Raw genomic sequence first — 11123 nt, 5'->3', positions numbered from 1 at the left:
CTTGGGAACGGACAGAGGGGCCGGCAGCAGTGGCCGCTGGCTGAGGGAGGCCTCTTGGAGGCGTGTCCTCGTGTGTCAAGGAGAGATGTGGCTGCCCCCCTGGCGAGGCAGGCCCTGGGCAGCAGCTGTGACCGAGGTTTGAGGAGAGGGGCTTCTAGAGGCCATCATACTTGGGATCCCAGGGGTACCCCCAAGCCTTGCAGGGGGTGGCGGGGTATGCTTGGCCATCAGGGAAAGCTGAAAGCAGAACTCAGCAGAAGGTGTGTTTGACGCGCATGGGGATGGAGCACGTGGCAGGGAGCGGCGTGACTGAGGGTTCAGCTTGTGTGGGTGGATGGTGGGAGTGGGTCTGGTTTCTGCGTGTGTGTGCATGTATGTGTGTATGCAAACATGTGATCCATTCTAGGAAAACGCTGGGAGCCGTGTAGAGACCAGGCAGACTTGGGGCCACTCCCATTGGTGTGCACGCATGCACACACACACATACATGCACACACATACACACATGCTCCGCTGCGGCCTGTCAGGACTGGTAGTCACAGGGCGGACCCCATGCCCATGGGCCACCAGGTCTGTACCAGTCTCACTGGCCACCGCACCTGCTGAGCCTGTTGTTTATCAAATATTTACTGAGCCCCAGCGGTCTCGGTGTGTTGGGGCTGGGCGGCACTTTTCCTCCCTATGAGAAGACGAATTCTAGAACCTTCCGTCGAGCCTGTTGTTTATCAAATATTTACTGATCCCCAGCGGTCTCGGTGTGTTGGGGCTGGGTGGCATTTTCCTGCCTATGAGAAGACGAATTCTAGAACTTTCCATCAACCACATGAGGAAGGAAACCCCTGTTGGAGGCTCCATCTGTACCGAGGTGTGCTCCAAGGTCCCTGGGTCTGCGTGAGATGTCCCGTCCTGCCTCCATGCATCGCTGGTGGCTTTTGTTAGTCTGAGTCCGGCTTCACTTCCTGGAGCGAGGCCACCAGTTTCCGCTGGGCCTGACTGCCCCATGAGAGCTCCAGTCCTGGGATTGGGTTCTTGTGCTGCAGATCAGCGGGAGTTTACCTGGCAGCTGGGATCCAGCAACCCTGATCCCACCGGAGCTGGCGCGGACTTCCCGCCAGGTTGAGACCACAGGTGCAGGGGAGGGGGCGGGGTGGTTCCTCAGTCACCCACCTCCCAGCCACGCCCACTCCCGGCCTTCCTTAAGGACGCACGAGATCTGTTTCCTAAGTGAACTTACCCCAGTGCACGGCGTGAGAAGTTAAATGACACACATCCTACATTCACTGGTTCTGGAATAACCAGAGATCACGCGCCTGTCACCACCTCCCAGATGAAAACCAGGACGTCGCAGCCCTGAAGAATCCGAGCCACTCTTGGGACACTTTCCTGGGGTGTGGGCATCTCATCATGCTTTATCTTCCCTTCCTTGGTGACAAGTGCTAATTTGATAACAGGAGTTGTGCAAGATTACTTCTTTCTAAAATTCCCTGGAAGACTTCAATGTAACTGGTATTATTTCTTCCTTCAGTGTTTGGAGGAGTTTACCAGCGAGTCTGTCTGACCCTGAAGGTTTTATGTGGAGAAGGGGGGCAAGGTTAGATCAAGGATTTAATGTCTTCATGAGACATAGTACTATTCAGAGCTTCTGTTTCTTTTTGTATGGATTTTGGTAGGTTTTGTTCCCCAGAGAATTTGTCTATTTTATCTCCATTTACAAGATCATTATGACAGAGTTATTTGTGGTATTTTTATATCCATCAGTTTCCTCCGACTGCTGTGATTACCACACACTGTGGCTTCACAGATATGCCTTCTCTCTCAGCGGTGGAGAAAGGAAATCTGAAGTCCAGGTGTGGGCGAGCCTGCACGCCCTCCGGAGGCTCTAAAAGAGGGTCCTTCCTGCCCCTTCCAGCTTCTGTGGCTCCAGCCATCCCTGGGTCTGTGGCCCCATCGCCCCAGCCTCTGCCTCTGTGGCTCCTGCCCTTTGCCTCTCCTCTGTGGCCTCAAACCTCTCCATATAAGGACATCAGTCGGTCAGGCGTGGTGGCTCATGCCTGTAATCCCAGCACTTTGGGAGGCTGAGGTGGGTGGATCACGAAGTCAAGAGATCGAGCCCATCGTGGCCTACATGGTGAAACCCTGTCTCTACTAAAAATTCAAAAATTAGCTGGGCGTGGTGGCACGTGCCTGTAGTCCCAGCTACTTGGGAGGCTGAGGCAGGAGAATCACTTGAACCCGGGAGGTGGAGGTTGCAGTGAGCCGAGATCGTGCTACTGCACTCCAGCCTGGTGACAAAGTGAGACTCCATCTCAAAAAAAAAAAAAAAAAACATCAGTCACTGGATTGAAAGCCCACCCTACTCCAGAATGACCTCATCTTCACGATGTGATCCCATCTGCAAGGACCTACCACCCAGTCAGGGCCATTCATAGGTACCCGTGTTAGAACTTCAACATATCCTTCTGGGGGAGCCCAGCTCCACCCACTCCACTATCTTTATACTTTTGCAGGATCTACAGTGGTGACTCTTCCCTTAAGCACAGTTTCAGCTGCATCTTACGGTTTCGATAGGTTGTATTTTCATTGTAATTTAGTTCAACAGGAAGCCAAATACCGCATGTTCTCGCTTACAAGTGAGAGCTAAACGGTGAGAACCCGTGGACACATAGAGGAGAACAACACACCTGGGGCCCACTTGAAGGCAGAGGGTGGGAGGAGGGAGAGGATCAGGAAAGAGAACTAATGGATACTGGGTTTAATACCTGGGTGATGAAATAATCTGTACAACAAACCCCCATGACACAAATTTACCCATGTAGTAAACATGCATAGGTAACCCCTGAAACTTAAAAGTTACAAAACAAAACAAAAACAAATCAGAAGAGAAAAACTAAACACTTCAAAATGTTTTAAAAAGCAAGTAACATCTCGGCCGGGCGCGGTGGCTCAGGCCTGTAATCCCAGCACTTTGGGAGGCCGAGATGGGCGGATCATGAGGTCAGGAGATCGAGACCATCCTGGCTAACACAGTGAAACCCTGTCTCTACTAAAAAATACAAAAAACTAGCCAGGCGAGGTGGTGGGCACCTGTAGTCCCAGCTACTCGGGAGGCTGAGGCAGGAGAATGGTGTAAACCTGGGAGGCGGAGCTTGCAGTGAGCTGAGATCCAGCCACTGTGCTCTAGCCTGGGCGACAGAGCGAGACTCCGTCTCAAAACAAACAAACAAACAAACAAACAAAATGAGTAACATCTCAATTATATTAAACATTAAAAAGAATAGGTAGGGGCTGGGTGCAGTGGCTCACGTCTGTAATCCCAGCACTTTGGGAGGCCAAGGCAAGCAGATTACCTGAGCCCAGGAGTTCAAGACCAGCCTGGCCAACACGGTGAAACCCTGTCTCTACTGAAAATACAAAAAATTGGCTGGGCATGGTGGCCCATGCCTGTAATCCCAGCTATCAGCATCTTGGGAGGCTGAGACACGAGAATCACTTGAACCTGGGAGGTGGAGGCTGCAGTGAGCTGGGATCACACCACTGCACTCCAGCCTGGAGTGAGACTCTGTTTCAAAAAATAATAAATAAAATAAAAAGAATAGGTGAATTCATGGGTTAATATTGTGTAAATATACTATGTATATATTGCTAAGAATTAGCTTAATAACATGGGTGATTTTTTGGAAACATTAACAATTAAATTAATGAAGATATAACAACGCAGGCAGATAGGCTGGAGTGCAGTGATGTGATCTCAGCTCACTGCAACTTCCGCTTCCCAGGTTCAAGTGATTCTCCTGTCTCAGCCTCCCAAGTAGCTAAGATTACAGGCACGTGCCACCATATCCGGCTAATTTTTGTATATTTGGTAGAGAAGGGGTTTCACCCTGTTGACCAGGCTGCTTTCAAACTCCTGACCTCAGGTGTCCGCCCGCCTCGGCCTCCCAAAGTGCTGAGATTACAGGCATGAGCCACTGCGCCAGGCCCAGGTAGACATTTTAACCATGTTTGATATATTTCATATTTTACCATTTGTCCAAAGTAATTGGGATCCAATTAGTCAAAGTTATAAATAAATTAGAAAAGTCTCCCACCCTAGATAAACTTTCTAAAACCACTGAGGGCATTTTCCGCAGGACAAGTTCTAACGTGCTGACGTGACTGCAGATTCTATGAAAATACTAAAATAACATTAGTATGTATTATTTAGAATGAAAATGCTAAAATAAACTTTAAAAGTGTGCCATTTGACTTTACTTGTTTTTATCCATGAAGTGATGTTTCTATATGAAAGTCTTAGAATTAAAAAGAATTCACACACACACACACACACACACACACACACTTTAGTTTAAAACATTTTCTCATTCCAATCATGGCTCACTCTTCAGCACGTGGGTTTCTCCATGTGCTGCAGTTTCCCAGGCCCTGGAGGATTTTCCATTATCTTTATCTTTCCATGGCTGCTCTGTGCTGCGTTCCCAGCTGTCAGAGCTCCTCTCTCAATCCTCTGGTGCGGAGTACAGGCTGGGCAGTGGTTGGGTGCATTTCCACATAGCTCACCATTAGGTCAGTCTTGCTCATGTGTTGTTCAAATCTTTATCTCCAGTGATTTGTTTTACCAGTTGCGGGGTGACGTATCTTGAAATCTCTAGCTGTTCCCTGGAGCAGTGTCTGTTTCTCCTCCACCTCTCTGGTTTTTTGCTGAAGTGGGGCCGTCATCAGGGCGTGAGATTTGAGGCCTGGTCTGCCACCTCGGTTCTCTGGTTAGTGCAAGCATGGGTATCTTTTCTCTTGATTATTTTGGATTAAACACTTTTTTTATTACTCCGTTTTCTCCCTGTGTTCGCTTGCTCGCTGTGTGTTCTGCTGTTCTCATGGTCATTGCCCCAGCGTCTGCCCTGCACAGACGCCCTTGATGGTCCAGGTCCACTGCGGTCAGGGACTCCAGGGCCTCCCTCCCCCGTGCTGGACACTGAGTGTTTAATGCATCCAGCACCGCAAGGTTCTTCACCTGCCCCGCCAGTCCGTGTTCTCTGAGCTCTGGATTTCAGTGTTTCCACCAGGAACCATTTTCCATCCACTTGGGATAAATCCTCACAGTTGTCATTTATCTGGAAATGTCCTTGATTTTGCCTTCGTTTTTGAAGGTAGTGTTTGCTGGCACAGAGGTCGAGGCTGCAGCTGTTTCTCTGTACTTTGGAAGCACCCTCCCTCCCACGGTCTTCTGTCCTCTGTGTTTTCTCTGACCACTGCACGCAGCTACTCCCTCATGGCCAGGCGCTGGAGTTGCAAATCTTTTTGGTTTTTGCTTTTTAAATGTGCATTCCTTTTCTCCTCAAAAGCACAGTGAGGGATTAGGTGGTCTTTCAAATACTTTTCTCTTGGCTTGTGGGCGCTGATCTCTATGCTGAAGATCTCTGGCTTCTGAAGTGTATCCCTTAGGACGGATCTAGCTGTTGCTAGTTGTTGGGGCAGAGTGACCTGCTGTCAGCTGTGGGTTTTGCATTTCGAGGTCCATGGAGGTTGCTGTCCTTCAAAAGCAATCAAAACTTATTTTTTAAATGTATTTTTAACTTATCGCCCTGAGAAAATAGAAATTAATGACTTGCAGTATTTGTACAGCTAAGTCATTCTCCGTTGAGAGCGATGAATTTAGCAGCGTATTAGCCAGACTGTTCTCGTGATGTAAGCCAAATATTTAAGGTTTCAATGGGGCAATTAGACCAAGTGAGTTATCTCAGAAACTTAATCAAACATGTTTCCTCTTCTCTCTTCTCTTAATGAAACAAATGAAGAAAGTCAAGAAAGAGAGGTGGATTTGGATTCAGTTTGCCAAGCAAAATCTGAAGCTTAAACCTTGAGGATATGCTGCACCAGTTTGCAACACTGTTTGATGGAGGCCCCGAGTCCCGGCTCCTTGGCCGACACACACAACGTGTGTCCTCCAAGACCAGGACATTCAGAGAAGCTGACCGTGGCCCCTGGCCCCTTGGCGGGGAACGTCCACTCCTGTGCGACAGTCTCTGGCCGGCCTCGTTGCCTTGCTGAGCGGCTGCCCCTCAGTGGGCCGGGGGCCAGGCTGGGCAGCTTTATTCATTTATCTGGGGGCCTTTGGCAGGGGGGAGGCTGGACAGCTTAACTCATTTATCTGGGGGTTCTTTTGCCAGGAACCCCAGATGTGGGCTCTCATGCGCCTCCCGGAGCTGGTGGTGTTACCCAGCAGGGCTGTGCTTGCAGGTGCTGGGACCCAAGGGTTCAAGGGCCCAGGAGTGGACCCCTCCCCTCCTCAGAACCGTGGTCCCTGTGCCCACTCCTGCTCTGCACACCCAGTATGCCTCTCTGTGCGGCTCCCGGAACCCACTTCCCCAGAGGGAATGTGAACCCAGGGCAAGCCACTGCCTCCCTGGGGCCTCACAGAGTGACCTTGGGCACAGGCCACCCAAGACCTTATCCGAACCAAGTGTAAAAATAGGACAGAAATCACTGCCGGGAGCCAGAACGTGCCCTGCTTATCTTGGGCAGTGGCAGCGGCTCAGCCAGAACGATTAGGAGGTATTTTTGGCCAGATGATGCTGGCGTAGCCACCCCGGGTAACAGGACAGAGGAGCGTCGGCAGAAGGTCAGGCCCCGCACCCCCAGGCAGCCATGGCAACGCCCCCAGTTCCTCCCAGAGGGCTCGTGCGTGCACACGTGGGGTGCTTCACACATTTTACACATTTTCATTTTTACTTAGATATATACCTTTGAAGTTGTTACCCAGCACTCTACGTGGGGGAATAGCAACCCTCGTGCCCATCCGTGCATGAGTGGGTGAACAAAACGTGGCCCATCCACGCAGTGGACACTTGACAGCCGAGAAAAGGAAGGAGATGCTGGCACGGGTTACGGCACGCAGGAGCTGTGTGGACGTCGTGCCGCAGGGCCCTGTCGGATCCCCTCCTGGGAAGTCCCTGGAGTTCCCAGATCTGTAGGGACCAAACACAGAATGGCAGATGCCAGGCTGGGGAGAGGCCTTCAGTTTGGGAGGACTCTGGAGACCGTCGGTGAAGGCGAACGCACAGCTGCGGGAATGTGTTTCTTCCGTCGGACACTTAAAGATGGTGAAAATGGCAATTTTACATATTATTTTACTACAATTAAATGGATTTTTTTAGAAAAAGGAAAAAGCAAAGTTAAAACTAATAAACGTTTTTACCAGTTATCTGAGCTGGTGTTGAGAACCCAAGCCCCTTGAGGTGCCAAGTGCAGTGGCAGGGGCTGTGCCAGGCAGCCAGAATTTTCATCCCCACACTGCTGGGATGCTGGTGAGATTCTGACACCCCCAGATCCCGCCTGTGGAATGCATTGTGCGGGGAGGTGCAGTGGCTGTGAGCATCTGGCCAGCACCCCGTGGTGTCCCCGGCACACTGCCGATGGCGAGCGTCCCTGGGCGAGGTGGCGTCTGCGCGTGCTCCTCCATGTTAGTTCGTCTCGGCCCTCTCGTCCAAAAGCTCAGCGAGACACCCGCACACCTCCCACAGCTCTGAAGAAGCCACTAGAACCAGCCTTGGTACCTGCGAGGCTGCGGGGCCGGCGCATTTGGTGTTATGAGCACCGTTGTTTGCCGTTGTCCGGGTCCCCCACACTCCCTGATTTTTCATCGGCTCCATTAGAGGTGGGTGAAGACCAGGCCTTCTGCGGCCTGTGTCAGGTCCAGGTTTTCTCCTTCCTCCTGGACTCATTCGAATTTCCTGGCAGGAGGCATCTCCCAGTCTAGAGAGACCTTTCACGCAAGACCTTTCACGCCCAAGGACGGCTTCGTTGGCCTTCGCATTTGGCCAACAGCTCATCTGTGTCTGGCGAGGGCGTAGGTCTGGGTCACGCCTGTTTTTGGTGAATCCCTGGCGCTGCTGTCAGAAAGACTCTTCTGCCAGGTCTGCATGGCTGCCAGGCCTGCCCACGACGTTCTCAGATTGCACTGACACGTTTCTCCAGCGTGGGGTTTTCTTATCTCTCTGTTCGAGGGGCTGAGGCCCATGGACTCCCCATCACGTAACCACCCAGTGGGTTCGCCTTGCCCGCTGCCCAGAGCTGATTGATCAAGACAGGGGAATTACAGTGGAGAAAGAGTGATTTATGCAGAGCCGGCTGTGCGGAGACCGGAATTTTATCATCACTGAAATCAGTCTCCCCACGCATTCAGGATCAGGTTGTTGTTGTTGTTGTTTATTTTTGAGATGGAATCTCGCTCTGCCGCCCAGGCTGGAGTACAGTGGCCCGATCTCGGCTCACTGCAAGCTCCGCTTCCCGGGTTCACGCCATTCTCCTGCCTCAGCCTCCCGAGTAGCTGGGACTACAGGAGCCCGCCACCATGCCTGGCTAACTTTTTGTATTTTTAGTAGAGACGGGGTTTCACCGTGTTAGCCAGGATGGTCTTGACCTCCTGATCCACCCACCTCGGCCTCCCAAGGTGCTGGGATTACAGGCGTAAGCCACACGCGCCCGGCTGGGATCCGTGTTTAAGGACAGCTTAGGGGTGGGGAAGCCAGTGAGCCAGGAGTGCTGATTGGTCAGGTCAGAGATGAACTCACAGGGAACTGAAGCTGTCCTTCTGTGCTGACTCAGTTCCTGGTGGGGTCACAAGATCAGATGAGCCAGTCTCTTAATCTGGGTGGTGCCAGCTGATCCATCTAGTGTAACAAGGGTCTGCAAAACATCTCAAGCATTGATTCTAGGAGCAGTTTAGGGAGGGTCAGAATCTTGTAGCCTCCAGCTGCATGACTCCCAAACCACAATTACTTTAATCTTGCGGCTAATTTGTTAATCCTACAAAGGCAGTCAAGTCCTCAGGCAAGAAGGAGGTTTATTTTAACTGTAAACTAAGTTCCTCCCAAAGTTAGTTCAGCCTACGCCCAGGAAGGAACAAGGACAGCTTGGGAGGTTAGAACGAAGATGGAGTCAGGTTGGATCACGTCCACCAACGGTGATAATTTTGCAGACTTGGTTTCACTAGTTGCTCCGTTGCTCCATCTCGGGCTGGCAGGAACCCCTTCCCTGGCTGCCTCCCCAGTGAAGGCTGCGCCCCCACCCCTGCAGACCAGGCCCAGCTCACCCCAGCCTGCTCAGCAGCCCCTCACAGCACGCCCCCTACCAGCCTCCTGGCCCATCCCTGTGGCTCTGGGATTTGAGCAGGACCCTCTGCGGCTCTGAGACAGAGCCAGCAGATCCCTGATCTCATGCTGTTGCCGGGGTTGGGGGCGTCATTGACGAGGGCTGGCCCCGTCCTCCATACCCAGTTCTTTATGACGTCTGAGAGAGGATTGGCCACACCGTGTCCTGGGCTCTGCTTCCCTTTCTCAAGGGCTGTGTGTCTGCCAGGTTGGGAGGTTCTGAGCCCATCTGAACCCTGGCACGGCCTTTCCCCCTGAGCTGACAGCAAACATTTGCCCATGGTTTACTGGAAAGAAGTCACCTGTGGAGTAGGAACGAGAGCTGGCGGGGGGTGGGTGGGCTTCTGGGCAGCTTGGACTTCAGAGGAGATGCAAACCTTCCCTGTGTCCGCAGCTCACAGGCGTCCGTGTGAGATTCTGAGTAACATTATGTGAGTAACACTTTGAGAGAAGGAAATCCACACATGTGGTCTAAAAATCCTGGAGCCTCCTGAGTGAGGGGCAGAGTGTGTCGGCCTTGTCCACGGAATCTCCCAGAGGGAACTTGAGTGAAGACTCGGCGTCCGTGAATTACAGGACTGAGAGCTTTGTCGCTCCAGCTTGACCTCCTGTTGGCATCACTTACAGTCTCGGACACAGATGGTCTCAGAGGAGCTCTGTGCGGGGGGGGTCCCTGTCTGTTCCCAGATTCAGCTCCATGGGATGTGCCCCTGCCCAGCAGGCATAGGACCCGGGAGGCTCAGGACTCAGGCCTCATGTACTCAGCCACTGTGCAGACAGGCTCGCCAGCACCAGGTAAGCCAGGCCCACCATCCACCAGGCCCAGGGGCCCCACCCTGAGCAAGCCGGGGGTGCAGAGGGTGGGGGCAGCTTGTGGTGCCTGCCTGGGAAGAACCAGGCATTGTTTGCAGAACCCTTGGGACAGGGCTGCATCTTCAGAGAAGATGCGGCCGTGGGCCTGGGGCTGTGGCTGGGGTCTTCTGTCATCCCTATCTACCACAGCTCCCTTCAAGCCCCCACAAGTGGTGGCGGATGTGGGGCTTTAGGGCCACCCTGGCCATGGGCAGAATTCTCAGCCTTGGTGGGACTCCTGGGCAGGGAGAGTGCAGGTCCCACAGGCGGCTGGAGCCTCTGCTTCCTTCGCTGGTGTCCACACACCCCACTCTGCCAGGAGAGGCGCAACACACTTAAAAAAAAAACAAACAAAAGTTTTGTTTTTTAAAAATAACTTTAGCCTTGGGTAACTAGGGCCTCCCTTCCCTCTCCCCTGCCCGCTTCCCCTTCACCCTTCTGCTTCTCCTTTCTCCCCTCTCTTCTACTCTGCCCTACTCCCTCTCTCCCCCTACTCACCATGGGTGCCAGGTCAACAGGCAAGCATCTGGGTGGGTGCCCAGCCCTGCCAGGCAGAAGGCAGGTGGCTTTCTGGTGAGAAGGAGTGTGGGGCTTCCAGGGCCAGCCTCCTCCAGGTGTCCCCTTCCCTGGACACAGAGCTCTCCACGGAAGCTCTGCCTGCTGACCCCACCTGCATCCTTCAGCCCTGGAGGTGCGCCTTGCCTGGTACCCAACAGCAGGTTCCCAGCCCAAAAAGATGGAGATGGCACACCAGGAGATGAGCCCCCCACCCTAACAGGAAAGCAGAAGTGGACTGGGGGACCCGTGGACCTGGGGAGAAGCTCCGTGTGCAGAGGTACACAGACACCTGGAGGCAGCCTGCACCTGGTGAGAGCCCTCCCAGGCCACAGCCCTGATTCCAAGCCATGGGCACAAGCGGCCTCTTGACTTGGAAGCTGGCATTGAGTGTCCATCCTAATCAATTAGAAACTCCAAGGGCCGGGCGCGGTAGCTCAAGCCTGTAATCCCAGCACTTTGGGAGGCCAAGACAGGCGGATCACGAGGTCAGGAGATCGAGACCATCCTGGCTAACACGGTGAAACCCCGTCTCTACTAAAAATACAAAATATTAGCCGGGCGTGGTGG

This window comes from Rhinopithecus roxellana, chromosome 3 (assembly GCF_007565055.1).
Source record: "Rhinopithecus roxellana isolate Shanxi Qingling chromosome 3, ASM756505v1, whole genome shotgun sequence".
Taxonomy (NCBI): Eukaryota; Metazoa; Chordata; class Mammalia; order Primates; family Cercopithecidae; genus Rhinopithecus; species Rhinopithecus roxellana.
Note: the sequence above shows the minus strand (reverse complement) of the source record.